We start from the raw sequence: 19675 nt of genomic DNA on the forward strand, positions 1-19675 counted from the left end.
CATATAAGGTCATAGATGTTAGGGAATTAGGGTCATCTTGTTGCTAGTACAACTTGTTTACATAGGATCCAAGTGAAGCATTGGTTACATATTTCCATTTACCCATAGAGGCTAAGGAATGCAATAGATAGACTTGTTACATCCCCCCCCCCAAATGGCTAATCTATTTGTTTCTAAAATAGGTGTTCACTCTAAAAGAGGATCTCCATGTGGTACTATAGGGGAACAATGAATTGGTAGCCTTTGGGCAAATACTTCGTCTTGATTCTATGAGTGTGTGCCATTTTCAATGTTGTGGTGAGAGAAGATGTGTAGTTATAATCACTAATGTGATTTTGTCACATTGAATATCCATAGGAAGATATTGAAATATTTGGTGATTTTTTACAATGTGACATTTTAATATGAAAGAACATAAACCACTTTGGGAATAATTCCAAAGACATACTCTCATGATATAAAACTTATTTTCAGGAGAAAATATTGAGAGTTTATTGAGGAATCATCTCATCATCATGTAATGATATGTGCATAGCACTAACACAAAAGAGTGCTAAAAGGCACAAGGGTTGGAAAAACTAACCCTAAAGGGCTTTATATTCGCTAAAAGTTAGTCATTTGTGGTGTGCTCTCTAGTTGTGCCCTCTCTCCTCATCTCTACTCTTCTCCAATTCCCTCTCCATATTTGTTCATGGTATCAGAGCTCCCTTGCCTTCCACTGAGGCATCGCCATGTTTGTGAGAGATTGAGAGATCGAGAGATTTTGAGTTTATTCTGTTGACTTCCATTGCGTGAAAGATTTTCAAGATTGAGAAATTGAGAGATCTTGAGTGACCTTGAGTTTGTTCTGTTCAGTTCCATTCAGTGAAACATTTTCGTCCATTTTCTTTAAGATAATTTTGCTATGAAATAGAGAGAGATTTGTATGTACAACCAGGGTATTTCGTGAGAAAAGTTCTTCTTGACGTTCAGTTTCATTTGAGAGAAAGAGTATTCTTCTTTTGAGAAGTTTTAGTTTCTAGAGAGATTCATTATTGAGAGAGACACTTTGAAATGATTTCCTTTGTTTTGAGAAGTCCAATTCTTTCATTTGTTCAGATTGAGAGAGCTTGAGCATTTCAAGAGAGAGACAAGGGGAGTGCCATCTACATACAACAAGATCCATGTAAGTCTTCTCCATTGCACATTCAGAAACTAAGAAGTGCATCTATGACCCTAAAGTTCACACTGCGATGACCTAGAAGTCATAGCAAATAGCCAGACCTACATCAACACAAAGCCTCCAACAACACCCTCAGTAACCACAAACCTAAGCAAGAGTAGCTGCGAGCAAATACAAGCCCCTATGTCAAGCATCGACTCGAATACTCAAGGTAGGACTATGTATAAGACAAGCACGACTCTATGCTCATGCTTGTAGCAAACAACATGCCAAAGCTAGATGCAGTGGCACGACTCTGTGCTCATGCTTGTAGCAAATGACACACAACTGCACACAAAATCTCAAGCAACATCAACCAAGGCTAGATGCAATAGCTTTACTCCAACTCATAATAAGCGTAGCTCCTACAACAACTCTCTACAGGTATGGGTGACAGATGACTAGCAACAGAGGTGGCTCCTAGCAATGGCCTTGAACTACAAGCAACTACACGCCGACTGCATGCAACCTCACAAACAAGTGACTCTCTACAACAGCATAGTAGCCAACCTTGACTACCCGACCACAGTGCTAGCCACCTCCTACACAAGTAGCACACGTGACTTAAATGCCTCAACACTCCAACCAAGCAGGCCATCGATGACCTGCTACAAAGCACAAAGCAATAGCATTGATTACCTCACAAGCCGCATCAATCTATGACCAGCAGTGCTCTACTCTACAATGACAAACATAAAAAGTTGACATAATCAAAATGCCAACGCCTCAACTGTAGTGAACCAGTAAGCAATGCACTGCCATCGACCCAATGAGCTAAAACACGGTCTCCAGTGAGCACCTACGTAAACAACACACAAGCACCATGACCCGAATCACCCATGGAGAAGATAAAAACGAGAGAAAGTCTCATAGATTCCAACATAATCTTTTGAGATTTCGACAAATCTTATCTTCCCCAGTTCATTGCCATGTGGCAAGTCTTTCACCACAATCACCTTTGGTTAGGTTTTAGCTACATGCCACATCATCTGCAAACTCACCCTTATCTGCCAGTGGACACTGCCACATAATCAAGGTAGCCTCATCTACCATGTCACTGACATGCTGCTACCATGTCAGTTTATCTACCACATCACCCTGACACCTTAGCAAGTGCCATCACATTGCCTTCCAGCTCAGCAGGCCACCTCACCTACCACATCATTATGCCACATCAACATCCAATTAGTAGTGACACATTAGCATCGACTGCCATCGAAGCACCGGATGCCACATTAGCAAGTCTATTTTATCAATGTCATATGGCACATACCCCATGCTAGGCACAATTATCGTCTTCACAGGCATAATTTTCTCTCTACATGTGCACATAGTTGCCACATCACACACAGTGCTCCATCGGAATACCCCTTGCTAGGCACAATTTTACATGTGAACACGATTGCCACATCATCATTTTCACCCTTTTTTCCTCCTCCACCTTGATCAAGCCATATCTCTTGATCCAGGAAGAATTTGAGGGTGCTCCTAAAAGGAAAATCATTCAGTTTTTTTTGCTCGACATGCTCGTCACATCACCTACACATTTTGACACTTTCAACACACACTTTTCATCCTCAGCATCAAATCCACTTCTTGTGCACATTCAAGCCTCTACATCGATGCATTTGACCTAGCCCCTAAAAGGAACAAAAGGAAAAGAAACTATTTCTTGCTTTTCATTGCTTGATGCTTGGTCTAGCTCTAGATTAGTGTAGATTAGTAAGGATACCACTCCAAAGCATTCAATTGAAGCCATGCCCAAAAATTCATGACTAGTTCCTACTGGTAGTCAGTCCCTATGCTCACATGCGACTTCACATCATCACACATCTTGAAACCTGACTGAGTAGATTTCAGAGTTTTCAAAGTTTTTGGTAGACTATTTAGCAAACAAATTACACATCATTTTGCTTTGCACTTCACATTGCCTACATTGTAAAGCCATATTTGCTATTTTTTGGCATTTATGAAATTGTTTGGCCCTTGTGAAGCCTCTCGGCTATTGCCGTCATCATTTGCTACACAAGCCTTGTAAAAAATTGGATATATATTGCAGTTCTATCTAATGCTTTTTTGCAGTTGATTTAGGCAATGTTTTTCACAGGCATTTTAAGTACTCTTTTGCATCATGTCTACCACTAGCAACCTAATTTGGAGGCATCTGCTAAGTTAGAAATCCCCAAATACGCCACATGGAAACACCAAATGGAGACCATTCTTGTACTTCAAGACAGATGGGAGTATGTAGATGGGTATACACCTAGACCATCTAGTGCACCAACTACAACTCCCACTATTGTGGGACCACAAGCAGAAGGGCCTACACTTGCACCAATAATGTCCATACTTGCAATAGACCCTGCCATTGCCCAAGCATAGGTAGATTGGGACAAGAAAGACAAATATGCATATCACTTGATCAAACAAAATGTGCAAGATGTCATGCTTGGACATCTCAACATAGCGGATACATCCAAAGAAACATGGGATATGTTCGAAGCTCTTTACGAGTCTAACAACACATCCAAGATTCTCACAAATGGTTCCAACCATCCTGAATGGACTAGGAGAAGGACCTGAGAATCTCGTTTAGAGTATTGTTATTCAAAGGCAAATTCCAGTATTGGAAGAGTTATAGTTGGTGTTACTTGGTAAATAAGTCAACATCATCATCTTAGAGGAAATCATTCCAATAGAGGGATATTTGAAGAATGAGGGAATGCATCCATCAACAGTGTCAAACATTCAGTGCAAGTATTGTCATAAGTTTGGACATTATGAAAGAGATTGCCGCAAGAAGTAGTATGACCAAGGAGGTCAATCTGGTAGCAATAGAGGGAATTTTTATGGAAGAGAAAATCACCATGGTGGACATCCAAGTCACTGTCATTATACCAATGAACCTCAAACAATGTATCTTGCAAATGAGAATGTGTAGAGGACTAAAATAGTGTATGTTGACATTGATTCTAATTTTAAAGGGGAATGATCAAGCAGATCAAGATCCCTAGTACATGGACAATGGTGCATCATGTCACATGACAAAGCATTAGGAATGGTCAAGCAACATCGGCTAAGAGGTTGGTATCAACGGAGAATCAAAGGGGAGCTAAATCAAAACAAGGAGGAGAGTGGGAAATGAATAATTTTGCACAAAGCTAAGAACCCAAGTGCAACAAATTGCTAAGTGGAGAATGGCAATGAATAATAAAAACATGAAGGATAAGCTAGTATTGATCAAATCACAATCTTGAGAGGTAGTTGATAATGTGGGTGGTTTAAGCAAGGGAGTAGAACGTGGGGGTTCATTTAAGCCTTGACAGAACAAAGCCATGAAGAAGGCCATCCAATAGAAGTGCAACATGGAAAAGGTGGCGTTGAGACACAGCCAAGGGTGGGTTCTTAATCGGTTAGGATGAGGATAAGATGGGGTAACGGTGGTTGAGGGAAGAGGAGCATGAGGAGACACACAGCAATGGCGTGTGGTTAGAGTAAAGGTGTTGATGGTAAGAAAGGCACACAGAAATAGAAGGTAAGGAAAATATGGGGAAATGTAACTAGTAGGGGGGTTTTATATATAAGACTAACTTGGGGGTTTCGAAGAAACACATAAAAGTCAAGATGAAGTAGGAAAACAAGGAGGATGGGGGAAAGGATTGATCCATGATTGGCACTCTAGGTACTCCAAGCTCCAAGGTAAAGTTCCACTTACCTGCCACCATCCAGACAAAACAATGTGTTAGAACATCATAGTTTTGTGAGGGAAGACAAGTAATGCATGTAAATCCCAGCTTGTTATCACTTATACCATAGAGCAAGACAACTATCAAGATTCTCAAATGATTAAAAAAAGATTCTATGGTTTGATCTCCCTTGATCTTTTGCTAATTCCATACTATGGAAAGTGGCATCGGTTTCTATTGATCTGACATGGCATCCAAGTCTAGTATTGAAGCTAGCATCCTAAACAAGCATCCTTAGCTACTTTTCCCACTAGCTGATATCCTTTGGACTTATCTTTGATTGTGCATTCATCCCCATCAAAGAGGACTCGATAATTGTGTTTCGTCATTTGGAGGTCATTCGCCTTACTACGCTCTTATGTACGAATGCCCCTTCTTTTGAATTGGTTTCAACAATTGTTGTGTCCCTTCCCTGGTGTTTCTTCATATCTCTTCTAGCATGCCATCACGTTCGAGTTTGACCTAGCATTTAGGAAACTCTTTGGTCGTGGTCGATTTGGTCAAGTATATATCTGCCTCTACTCTTCATTTACAACGTCTCCAATCCTGCCAAACCTATTTATTTTAACCTGGCGTGGATGAAGTTGATCTTCGTGGTGGCAACTTCCTGTTGGACATGGCTTTAGCCACCCTTCCTTTCACAGTTCTTGGTGCATCTGTATCCTTAGAATATATATATATTTATATGTTACTTATATATATATATATACTTTTATTTACATAGTCATTGTCAAAGTATCCATGTGACCTTGGATGGCTTCCTCTGTATTCTATTCCAAACTGTCTTGTACCTCTAATGTACCATGAGGCTTTCTTGGCTACATTCGAGTGAGACTGTTTTGTATTTGCCATAAACTATGCAAGTGAGCTAATTGCATGAAAAATATCTAGCCTCGTGATAGTCAAATACATAAGAGATCTGATGAGCTACTGATAGTACTTGTCATTGACTGTAGGCTTTTCTGGATCTTTGGTAAGTTTCAAACTTTGTTACATGTGAGTGGATACAATCTTGCAATCTGCCATATGAAACTTCTTCAGAAGACTGTTCACATATTTATGCTGGCTCATGAAGGTGCTATCTGACTCTCTATAGAACTCAATACCAAGAAAATAGTGCATAATTCCAAGATATTTCATATCAACTCTACAAATAAGCATTGTTTCAGCTTGCTGAAAAGCTATCATTACTTCTTATCACAATCAGATCATCTACATATAGAAGTACAATAGTAATGTGTTCCCCTTGAACTTTATAGAAGAGAGTATGATGTGCATTGGACTTCATGTATCCTAGATTAGCAAAATACTTGTCAATTATGGCATACCAACTTCTAGGTACTTGCTTTAAGCCATAGAGACTTTTCTTAAGATGGGAAACCTGATGCTCTTTCCCTAGTTCAACATACCCTACTGGTTGTTGCATGTAGACTTCCTCAACTAGGTAACCATTAAGAAGATCCTTTTTGACATCTACTTCTACACATTCCATCTACTGAGTGTGGCTAGTGATATCAAAAATATTATGGAATCCATATTTACTACTAGAGCATAAGTCTCATTATAATCTTGAACATATTGCTATGCAACACCTTTTGCAACTAGTTTGGCTTTGTATCTTTCAATATTTCCATCTAGATTGTACTTCACTTTGTAAACTCATTGTGCAATGGCCTTCTTTCCTAGTGGGAGATCGCAGAAATCCCAAGTTTTTTAAAAAAACAAAGCTTCCATTTCTTCATTCATTACAGTTTCTAGTTTTGGCTTCTCAACTACATCATAGAGTACACTGGCTCTTTTGTAGTCATGATGATATGTTTCAATCTGGATTGCTTTCCCTTTCTGAGAATATCTCAACATTGTTGGTGGTCTGCTTTCTCTAGTAGATGTTTTGAGTTGTTTCTCTTCTAGAGGATTCTCTCGCAAGCTCTTCTTCATCAACCATCTCTATATGTGACCGAGTAATTGGCGTAACCATCTCCTGTGTATTTTGATGTTTTCCATTTTAACTCTTCATAAAAAATTACATCCTTAAATATTATGAATTTTGGGTTGATGGGATCATACAACTTGTATGCTTTGCTTTCTTTACTATAGCCAACCATGATGCATTTATGTGACTTAACATCCAACTTTTTATGATGATCGTCATATATATGGGCATATGCTATGCAACCGAATATGTGGAGATGCCCAATGTGTGCCTTGTATCTAGTGAATGCCTCATAAGGAGTCATACCCTGAATCGGTTTGATCGAAAGCCGATTCAGCAAGTAGTTTGCAATGGGAATTGCTTTTGTCTAATACTAATTTAGAAGATGCTTCTCACAGACCATTGCTATAGCACTATCTGCTAAAGTCTCATTCTTCCTTTCAGCTATTGCATTCTATTGAGGAGTATCTGTACATGTGAATTGCCTCCAAATGCCATTACTTTTGTAAAAGTTCATGAATGTTGAAGACATGTATTCACCTCCTCTGTTTGATCTTATGAGCTTGATTTTTCTGCCTATCTGGTTCTCTATTATGGCTTTGAATTCTTGAAATCTAAAAAAGACTTTAGATTTCTCTTTTTGGATATAGACCCAACAATATCTAAGGTAGTCATCGATGAAGGTCATGTAGCATAGTGAACCATTGATGTTGCGGGTCTGTGCATAACCCAATACATCTATATGAATCAAATCAAGAACACCTCTTGCTCAAGATCTCCCAAAATTCATTTTCTTTTGTTTACCGAAGCAACATGCTTTGTATACCTTTCCAAGAAATTGAAGTTTTGGAATGCCAAGTGCCATATTCTAGTTTCTCAATTACATTAAGCTTTTGAAATTGACATGAATACATCTTATGCCATACTGTGGAAAGTGGCATCGGTTTCTATTGATCTGACATGGCATCCAAGTCTAGTATTGAAGCTAGCATCCTAAACAAGCATCCTTAGCTACTTTTCCCACTAGCTGATATCCCTTGGACTTATCTTTGATTGTGCATTCATCCCCATCAAAGAGGACTTGATACTTATGTTTCGTCATTTGGAGGTCATTGGCCTTACTACACTCTTATGTACGAATGCCCCTTCTTTTGAATTGGTTTCAACAATTGTTGTGTCCCTTCCCTGGTGTTTCTTCATATCTCTTCTAGCATGCCATCACGTTCGAGTTTGACCTAGCATTTAGGAGACTCTTTGGTCGTGGGCGATTTGGTCAAGTAGATATCTGCCTCTACTCTTCATTTACAATGTCTACAATCCTGCCAAATCTATTTATTTTAACCTGGCATGGATGAAGTTGATCTTCATGGTGGCAACTTCCTGTTGGACATGCTTTTAGCCACCCTTCCTTTCACATTTCTTGGTGCATCTGTATCCTTAGACTATATATATATATATTATATATATATATATATATATATAGATGTTACTTATATATATATACTTTTATTTACATAGTCATTGTTAAAGTATCCATGTGACCTTGGATGACTTCCTCTGTATTCTATTCCAAACTGTTGTGTACCTCTAATGTACCTTAAGGCTTTCTTGGCTGCATTCGAGTGAGACTATTTTGCATTTGCCATAAACTATGCAAGTGAGCTAATTGCATAAAAAATATCTAACCTCGTGATAGTCAAATATGTAAGAGATTTGATGAGCTACTGATAGTACTTGTAATTGATTGTAGGCTTTTCTGGATCTTTGGTAAGTTTCAAACTTTGTTACATGTGAGTGGATACAATCTTGCAGTCTGCCATATGAAACTTCTTCAGAAGACTGTTCACATGTTTATGCTAGCTCATGAAGGTGCTATATGACTATCTATAGAACTCAATACCGAGGAAATAGTGCATAATTCCAAGATATTTCATATCAACTCTATAAATAAGCATTAATTCAGCTTGCTGAGAAGCTATCATTGCTTCTTATCACAATCAGATCATCTACATACAAAAGTACAATAGTAATGTGTTCTCCTTGAACTTTATAGAAGAGAGTATGATGTGCATTGGACTTCATGTATCCTAGACTAGCAAAATACTTGTCAATTCTAGCATACCAACTTCTAGGTAATTGCTTTAAGCCATAGAGACTTTTCTTAAGATGGGAAACCTGATGCTCTTTCCCTAGTTCAACATACCCTACTGGTTGTTGCATGTAGACTTCCTCAACTAGGTAACCATTCAGAAGATTTTTTTTGACATCTACTTGTACACATTCCATCTACTGAGTGTGGCTAGTGATATCAAAAATATTATGGAATCCATATTTGCTACTAGAGCATAAGTCTCATCATAATCTTGAGCATATTGCTATGCAACACCTTTTGCAACTAGTTTGGCTTTGTATCTTTCAATATTTCCATCTAGATTGTACTTCACTTTGTAAACTCATTGTGCAATGGCCTTCTTTCCTAGTGGGAGATTGCACAAATCCCAAGTTTTTTTTAAAAACAAAGCTTCCATTTCTTCATTCATAACAGTTTGTAGTTTTGGCTTGTCAACTACATCTTAGAGTACACTGGCTCTTTTGTAGTCATGATGATATGTTTCAATCTGGATTGCTTTCCCTTTCTGAGAATATGTCAACATTGTTGGTGGTCTGCTTTCTCTAGTAGACGTTTTGAGTTGTTTCTCTTCTAGAGGATTCTCTCGCAATTCTTGCTCTTTTTCATCAACCATCTCTGTATGTGACCGAGTAATTGGCGTAACCATCTCCTGTGTATTTTGATGTTTTCCATTTTGATTCTTCATAAGAAATTACATCTTTAAATATTATGAATTTTGGGTTGATGGGATCATACAACTTGTATGCTTTGCTTTCTTCACTATAGCCAACCATGATGCATTTATGTGACTTAACATCCAACTTTTTACGATGATCGTCATGTATATGGGCATATGCTATGCAACCAAATATGTGGAGATGCCCAATGTGTGCCTTGTGTCTAGTGAATGCCTCTTAAGGAGTCATACTCTAAATCGGTTTGATCGAGAGCCATGTAAGCAAGTAGTTTGCAATGGGAATTGCTTTTGTCCAATACTAATTTAGAAGATGCGTCTCTCAGACCATTGCTCTAGCATTATCTACTAAAGTCTTATTCTTCCTTTCAGCTATTGCATTCTATTGAGGAGTATCTGTACATGTGAATTGCGTCCAAATGCCATTACTTTTGTAAAAGTTCATGAATGTTGAAGACATGTATTCACCTCCTCTGTTTGATCTTATGAGCTTGATTTTTCTGCCTATCTGGTTCTCTATTATGGCTTTGAATTCTTGAAATCTAAAAAAGACTTTAGATTTCTCTTTTTCGATATAGACCCAATAATATCTAAGGTAGTCATCGATGAAGGTCATGTAGCATAGTGAACCATTGATGTTGCGGGTCTGTGCATAACCCAATACATCTATATGAATCAAATCAAGAATACCTCTTGCTCAAGATCTCCCAAAATTCATTTTCTTTTGTTTACCGAAGCAACATGCTTCGTAAACCTTTCCAAGAAATTGATGTTTTGGAATGCCAAGTGCCATATTCTAGTTTCTCAATTACATTAAGCTTTTGAAATTGACATGAATACATCTTATGCCATACTGTGGAAAGTGGCATCGGTTTCTATTGATCTGACATGGCATCCAAGTCTAGTATTGAAGCTAGCATCCTAAACAAGCATCCTTAGCTACTTTTCCCACTAGCTGATATCCTTTGGACTTATCTTTGATTGTGCATTCATCCCCATCAAAGAGGACTTGATAATTGTGTTTCGTCATTTGGAGGTCATTGGCCTTACTACACTCTTATGTACGAATGCCCCTTCTTTTGAATTGGTTTCAACAATTGTTGTGTCCCTTCCCTGATGTTTCTTCATATCTCTTCTAGCATGCCATCATGTTCGAGTTTGACCTAGCATTTAGGAGACTCTTTGGTCGTTGGTGATTTGGTCAAGTATATATCTGCCTCTACTCTTCATTTACAACGTCTCCAATCCTGCCAAACCTATTTATTTTAACCTAGCATGGAAGAAGTTGATCTTCGTGGTGGCAACTTCTTGTTGGACATGCTTTTAGCCATCCTTCCTTTCACAGTTCTTGGTGCATCTATATCCTTAGAATATATATAGATGTTACTTATATATATATATACTTTTATTTACATAGTCATTGTCAAAGTATCCATGTGACCTTGGATGACTTCCTCTGTATTCTATTCCAAACTGTCTTGTACCTCTAATGTACCATAAGGCTTTCTTGGCTGCATTCGAGTGAGACTGTTTTGTATTTGCCATAAACTATGCAAGTGAGCTAATTGCATAAAATATATCTAGCCTCGTGATAGTCAAATATATAAGAGATCTAATGAGCTACTGATAGTACTTGTCATTGACTGTAGGCTTTTCTGGATCTTTGGTAAGTTTCAAACTTTGTTACATGTGAGTGGATACAATCTTGCAATCTGCCATATGAAACTTCTTCGGAAGACTGTTCACATATTTATGCTGGCTCATGAAGGTGGTATCTGACTCTCTATAGAACTCAATACCAAGGAAATAGTGCATAATTCCAAGATATTTCATATCAACTCTACAAATAAGCATTGTTTCAGCTTGCTGAAAAGCTATCATTGCTACTTATCACAATCATATCATCTACATACAAAAGTATAATAGTAATGTGTTCCCCTTGAACTTTATAGAAGAGAGTATGATGTGCATTGGACTTCATGTATCCTAGATTAGCAAAATACTTGTCAATTCTAGCATACCAACTTCTAGGTACTTGCTTTAAGCCATAGAGACTTTTCTTAAGATGGGAAACCTGATGCTCTTTCCCTAGTTCAACATACCCTACTGGTTGTTGCATGTAGACTTCCTCAACTAGGTAACCATTAAGAAGATCCTTTTTGACATCTACTTGTACACATTCCATCTACTAAGTGTGGCTAGTGATATTAGAAATATTATGGAATCCATATTTGCTACTAGAGCATAAGTCTCATCATAATCTTGAGCATATTGCTATGCAACACCTTTTGCAACTAGTTTGGCTTTGTATCTTTCAATATTTCCATCTAGATTGTACTTCACTTTGTAAACTCATTGTGCAATGGCCTTCTTTCCTAGTGGGAGATCACACAAATCCCAAGTTTTTTTAAAAAACAAAGCTTCCATTTCTTCATTCATAACAGTTTGTAGTTTTGGCTTGTCAACTACATCTTAGAGTACACTGGCTCTTTTGTAGTCATGATGATATGTTTCAATCTGGATTGCTTTCCCTTTCTAAGAATATGTCAACATTGTTGGTGGTCTGCTTTCTCTAGTAGATGTTTTGAGTTGTTTCTCTTCTAGAGGATTCTCTCGCAATTCTTGCTCTTCTTCATCAACCATCTCTATATGTGACCGAGTAATTGGCGTAACCATCTCCTGTGTATTTTGACGTTTTCCATTTTAATTTTTCATAAAAAGTTACATCCTTAAATATTATGAATTTTGGGTTGATGGGATCATACAACTTGTGTGCTTTGCTTTCTTCACTGTAGCCAACCATGATGCATTTATGTGACTTAACATCCAACTTTTTATGATGATCGTCATATATATGGGCATAAGCTATGCAACCGAATATGTGGAGATGCCCAATGTGTGCCTTGTATCTAGTGAATGCCTCATAAGGAGTCATACCCTCAATCGGTTTGATCGAAAGCTGATTAAGCAAGTAGTTTGCAATGGGAATTGCTTTTGTCTAATACTAATTTAGAAGATGCTTCTCGCAGACCATTGCTCTAGCACTATCTGCTAAAGTCTCGTTCTTCCTTTTAGCTATTGCATTCTATTGAGGAGTATTTGTACATGTGAATTGCCTCCAAATGCCATTACTTTTGTAAAAGTTCATGAATGTTGAAGACATGTATTCACCTCCTTTGTTTGATCTTATGAGCTTGATTTTTCTGCCTATCTGGTTCTCTATTATGGCTTTGAATTCTTGAAATCTAAAAAAGACTTTAGATTTCTCTTTCTGGATATAGACCCAACAATATCTAAGGTAGTCATCGATGAAGGTCACGTAGCATAGTGAACCATTGATGTTGCGGGTTTGTGCATAACCCAATACATCTATATGAGTCAAATCAAGAATACCTCTTGCTCAAGATCTCCCAAAATTCATTTTCTTTTGTTTACCGAAGCAACATGCTTCGTAAACCTTTCCAAGAAATTGAAGTTTTGGAAGGCCAAGTGCGATATTCTAGTTTCTCAATTACATTAAGCTTTTGAAATTGACATGAATACATCTTATGCCATACTGTGGAAAGTGGCATCGGTTTCTATTGATCTGACATGGCATCCAAATCTAGTATTGAAGCTAGCATCCTAAACAAGCATCCTTAGCTACTTTTCCCACTAGCTGATATCCTTTGGACTTATCTTTGATTGTGCATTCATCCCCATCAAAGAGGACTCGATAATTATGTTTCGTCATTTGGAGGTCATTGGCCTTACTACACTCTTATGTACGAATGCCCCTTCTTTTGAATTGGTTTCAACAATTGTTGTGTCCCTTCCCTGGTGTTTCTTCATATCTCTTCTAGCATGCCATCACGTTCGAGTTTGACCTAGCATTTAGGAGACTCTTTGGTCATGGGCGATTTGGTCAAGTAGATATCTACCTCTACTCTTCATTTACAACGTCTCCAATCCTGCCAAACCTATTTATTTTAACCTGGCATGGATGAAGTCGATCTTCATGGTGGCAACTTCCTGTTGGACATGCTTTTAGCAACCCTTCCTTTCACAATTCTTGGTGCATCTGTATCCTTAGAATATATATAGATGTTACTTATATATATGTATACTTTTATTTACATAGTCATTGTCAAAGTATCCATGTGACCTTGGATGACTTCCTCTGTATTCTATTCCAAACTGTCTTGTACCTCTAATGTACCTTAAGGCTTTCTTGGCTGCATTTGAGTGAGACTGTTTTGTATTTGCCATAAACTATGCAAGTGAGCTAATTGCATAAAATATATCTAGCCTCGTGATAGTCAAATACATAAGAGATCTTATGAGCTACTGATAGTACTTGTCATTGACTGTAGGCTTTTCTGGATCTTTGGTAAGTTTCAAACTTTGTTACATGTGAGTGGATACAATCTTGCAATCTGCCATATGAAACTTCTTCAGAAGACTGTTCACATATTTATGCTGGCTCATGAAGGTGCTATCTGACTCTCTATAGAACTCAATACCAAGGAAATAGTGCATAATTCCAAGATATTTCATATCAACTCTACAAATAAGCATTGTTTCAGTTTGCTGAAAAGCTATCATTGCTTCTTATCACAATCAGATCATCTACATACAAAAGTACAATACTAATGTGTTCCCTTTGAACTTTATAAGAAGAGAGTATGATGTGCATTGGACTTCATGTATCCTAGATTAGCAAAGTACTTGTCAATTCTGGCATACCAACTTCTAGGTACTTGCTTTAAGCCATAGAGACTTTTCTTAAGATGGGAAACCTGATGCTCTTTCCCTAGTTCAACATACCCTACTGGTTGTTGCATGTAGACTTCCTCAACTAGGTAACCATTAAGAAGATCCTTTTTGACATCTACTTGTACACATTCCATCTACTAAGTGTGGCTAGTGATATTAGAAATATTATGGAATCCATATTTGCTACTAGAGCATAAGTCTCATCATAATCTTGAGCATATTGCTATGCAACACCTTTTGCAACTAGTTTGGCTTTGTATCTTTCAATATTTCCATCTAGATTGTACTTCACTTTGTAAACTCATTGTGCAATGGCCTTCTTTCCTAGTGGGAGATCACACAAATCCCAAGTTTTTTTAAAAAACAAAGCTTCCATTTCTTCATTCATAACAGTTTGTAGTTTTGGCTTGTCAACTACATCTTAGAGTACACTGGCTCTTTTGTAGTCATGATGATATGTTTCAATCTGGATTGCTTTCCCTTTCTAAGAATATGTCAACATTGTTGGTGGTCTGCTTTCTCTAGTAGATGTTTTGAGTTGTTTCTGTTCTAGAGGATTCTCTCGCAATTCTTGCTCTTCTTCATCAACCATCTTTATATGTGACCGAGTAATTGGCGTAACCATCTCCTGTGTATTTTGATGTTTTCCATTTTGATTCTTCATAAGAAATTACATCCTTAAATATTATGAATTTTGGATTGATGGGATCATACAACTTGTATGCTTTGCTTTCTTCACTGTAGCCAACCATGATGCATTTATGTGACTTAACATTCAACTTTTTACGATGATCATCATATATATGGGCATATGCTATGCAACCGAATATATGGAGATGCCCAATGTGTGCCTTGTATCTAGTGAATGCCTCATAAGGAGTCATACCCTGAATCGGTTTGATCGAAAGCCGATTAAGCAAGTAGTTTGCAATGGGAATTGCTTTTGTCCAATACTAATTTAGAAGATGCTTCTCGCAGACCATTGCTCTAGCACTATCTGCTAAAGTCTCATTCTTCCTTTCAGCTATTGCATTCTATTGAGGAGTATCTGTACATGTGAATTGCCTCCAAATGCCATTACTTTTGTAAAAGTTCATGAATGTTGAAGACATGTATTCACCTCCTCTGTTTGATCTTATGAGCTTGATTTTTCTGCCTATCTGGTTCTCTATTATGGCTTTGAATTCTTGAAATCTAAAAAAGACTTTAGATTTCTCTTTCTGGATATAGACCCAACAATATCTAAGGTAGTCATCGATGAAGGTCACGTAGCATAGCGAACCATTGATGTTGCGGGTCTGTGCATAACCCAATACATCTGTATGAATCAAATCAAGAATACCTCTTGCTCAAGATCTCCCAAAATTCATTTTCTTTTGTTTACCGAAGCAACATGCTTCGTAAACCTTTCCAAGAATTTGTTTTTACTGTTAAAAATTTGCTTGTAATTTGTTTCCTTTTTCCTTATTATTAGCACTCTATTATATAGACTTACTTTAAATCAATTGTGTATATATACTTTGTTTATATGTTGATCCACATATATATGCTAGCTTATGCTTGATGATGGCCCACAATTATATATATATTCATATATTCACACTAAGAAATATATAAGTAACATTATATATTTTGTCACTATGCTTTAATTATTGTTAGTTTTATTTAAGTTTGTCTTATTCATGCTTCCCTGAGCTGGGAATTTCTTTTACTGGTGTATAACGAGACAAGCAATAATTTAACCACTTTGTCCTACAAATTCGCTATAAATTTCTCATTGAATGATCACTTTATTTGACTTTAGAATGTTACCAATTTATTATACAGTTTCCTTATAAATTTCTTATGTAAGCTTAACTTTTTATTGAAATCTTTTTATATTTTCAAATTTTATTTCTTCACACTCATATTATGAAAATAGTTTATGCCTCCTATGTTATTGTTTTTTCTAACTTCTGTACCCTCTAATGGCCAAGTAAACCCTAATTAATTTTTTAAAATAGGAGTTCATTTTTAATCATTCATTTCTTTTGAAACTTCTTAGGAGTTTTGTCATTACCTAACCATAAACTTAGGCAAGCATTTTTCATTTCAACTATAGATTTGTTTTAAATTGTTTATGGTTATCTAACTTTTTTATATCATATTCTAACCATTAAATGATTTGCTTATAAATTCAATCAAGGATGTGGAACACTGTCCTTGAGAAGTTTTTTTAGAAAATGAGATGATCTATGAAGGGTGTGGAATAGCCCCCGTAGGGTTTTTAACTTATGCCACAATGGGTTGGGGACAAACCCTGATATTGGTTAAATTGGCACACACACACATGTACACATGCAAAACTAGTTAATATGTCACATTTTTCCTGGTTTAATTTATCATTCGTGTAATAGCCTCTAGGTGTTATGAGATATGTTCATTGTGCTAAGTTTCATTAACTAAGAATTTCTTTTTTTCATTTATAAGGGTGTGGAATACCCCCCCTGTATAATTGCTTTTAAAACAGTAAGATGCAGGATTCCCTCTGTTTAATTGTTAATTTTTAATTATGATGCCCCATCTTTTTTTAATCATTTGAAAATCTTGATAGTTTTCTTGCTCTATGGTATAAGTGATAACCAGCTGGGATTTACAGGCATTACTTGTCTTCCCTCACAAAACTATGATGTTCTAACACATTGTTTTGTCTAGATGGTGGCAGGTAAGTGGACCTTGACCTCAAAGCTTGGACTACCTAGAGTGCCAATCATGGATCAATCCTTCCCCCCGTCCTCCTTGTTTTTCGACTTCATCTTTACTTTTATGTGTTTCTTCTAAACCCCCAAGTTAGTCTTATATATAAAACCCCCCTACTAGATACATTCCCCCATATTTCCCTGACCTTCTATTTCTGTGTACACAACCCTTGCTTTCCCCTTGTGCCTTTCTTACCATCAACACCTTTACTCTAGCCACGCCATTGCCATGTGTCTCTTCATGCTCCTCTTCCCTCAACCACCGTTACCCCCATCTTATCCTCATCCTGACTGATTGAGAACCCACCCTTGGCCGTGGTTGTGACTTTCTTGATCACAACTAGCTTATCCTTGATGTTTTTATTATTTGTTGCCATTCTCCACTTAGTAATTTGTTGCACTTGGGTTCTTACCATTGTGCAAATAGATTCATTTCCCACTCTCCTCTTTGTTTTGATTTAGCTCCCCTTTGATTCTCCAATGATGCCAACCTCTTAGCCGATGTTGCTTGCTTAGTTTGTGCTTGCAATTGTGCATCATTCAGCCACTCTTATGTACATATTGGCTACCTTGTCCATTGCTCAGGCCTTACTATACTCTTATGTTTGAGTGGCTTTTCTTTTGAATTGGCTTCAGCAATTGTCCCTTCCCTTATGTTTCTTCATATCTCTTCTAGCATGCCATCACCTTCGGGTTCAACTTAGCATTTAGGATACTCTTTGGTCATAGGCAATTTGGTCGAGTATATATCTGCCTCTACTCTTCATTTACATGTCTCCAATCTTGCCAAACCTATTTATTTTGAAGCTAGCCACTTTTCTATTGCCACTTCGCTGCGTCGCCTTGACAATTTGCCTTGCATGGATGATGTTGATCTTCGTGGTGGCAACTTCCTACTTGACATGCTTTTAGGCACCCTTCCTTTCGCAATTTTTGGTGCATTTATATCCTTTAAACAGCTGGAAAAGAATTCTAAGTACCGAATAGCATCAAAAATATTGGAGATTACCCCTTGTGTGTCAAATCATCTATATACCATACTAGTGCACTACTGATACCTTCCCCTTGAACTTTATAGTCAAGAGTATGCTCTACAAATATTATTGCATAACCATGTGGGTTAGCAGCAGTGACTCTGAGGGGTGTGCAAGGCTAGGTTAGTCGCAAGGATTGGCGGTTTAGTTCTCAAAGTGGTTGAGTTTTCAATGGTCGCTTCCCTACCGTCAGACGGTTCTTGTATGCATGCAATTACTAGCATTCTAACCTTGTTCTGTACACAATTGTTGTGTGAGCTCTTGCTTCGAAATACAAAGTTCCTTAGTGTTCTATCTCTACTCGCACTCTCTATATTCCTTTTTTGTAGATGTTGCATGTATCATTTTATCTCTGTTTCCCGTAGCGTCTACACATAGTTACGATGCTACACATTGGCAATCACGATGGACAGGCAGGTGAAGGCAGCAAAGGACGTTCAGATAGGCATTTAGACTGATGATTAGAGATGAGATGCTTTGCGATTCATGTGTACTGAGTGAAGGATTACTAAGTGAAGGATTAGGATTAACTTACTGCACTTGGTTCTCTGCCGAGGCTATTCCCAAAATGATTGTTGCACATACACCATGCACATAAACATATTCTGGGGATGTGCATTGTGTGGTTTGCACAGTCCACCATGAGTGCCATGTGTTATTACATAACCGTGCGGGTTAGCAGTAATGACTCTGAGGGCTGTGCGAGGGTAGGTTAGTCACAAGGATTGGCGGTTCAGTTCTCCAAGTGGTTGAGTCTTCAACGGTCACTTCCCTAACCGTCAGATGGTTCTTGTACACATGCTATTGCTAGCATTCTGATGTTGTTCTATACACACTTGTTGTGCGAGCTCTTGCTCCAAAATACAGAGTTCCTCACTGTTCTATCTCTATTTGCATTCTTTGTATTCCTTTTTCGTACACGTTGGACATATCGTTTTATCTTTGTTTCTCGTAGCGTTTGCACGTAGTTATGATGCTATAATAAAAGACAAGATTAGAAAAATAAATGCAGGTTTAATGGTACCAACATCTTGGGGATTGTTTCAAACCTTGGAGCTCTTGTTTATTATGCATAATTGATTTGATTTTTTATTTTTAACATATACCTGATGCAGTTGCATGTAAACCTATTCATCCACCTATCCATCAAGGTCTCTATTCGTGATATCTAAGTGATGTAGATTTTATGTACTAGTGGTTGCCAATGAAACCAAATATCTAATAGAATCCATTTCGCCAATTGAGCATAGGTTTCACCATAATCTTGTTCATATTCATATGAGAATACTTTTGCAATCAGACTTGTTTTATGTCCCTCAATGCTCCCATGAGGATCAGATTTCCTAGGAATTTGTTGCAATAGGTTTGTAATTTCATTTATTGATTCCATTGGGATTCAAGAATTCCATCTAAGCAACAATAGTTGAACAATTTCAAAGAAACGATTCAGAATTTTGATTCTAC

The sequence above is a fragment of the Dipteris shenzhenensis genome, chromosome 23 (genome assembly GCF_047967505.1).
Source record: "Dipteris shenzhenensis isolate YYH24624 ecotype China chromosome 23, Dip_SZ_1.0, whole genome shotgun sequence".
Classification (NCBI taxonomy): domain Eukaryota; kingdom Viridiplantae; phylum Streptophyta; class Polypodiopsida; order Gleicheniales; family Dipteridaceae; genus Dipteris; species Dipteris shenzhenensis.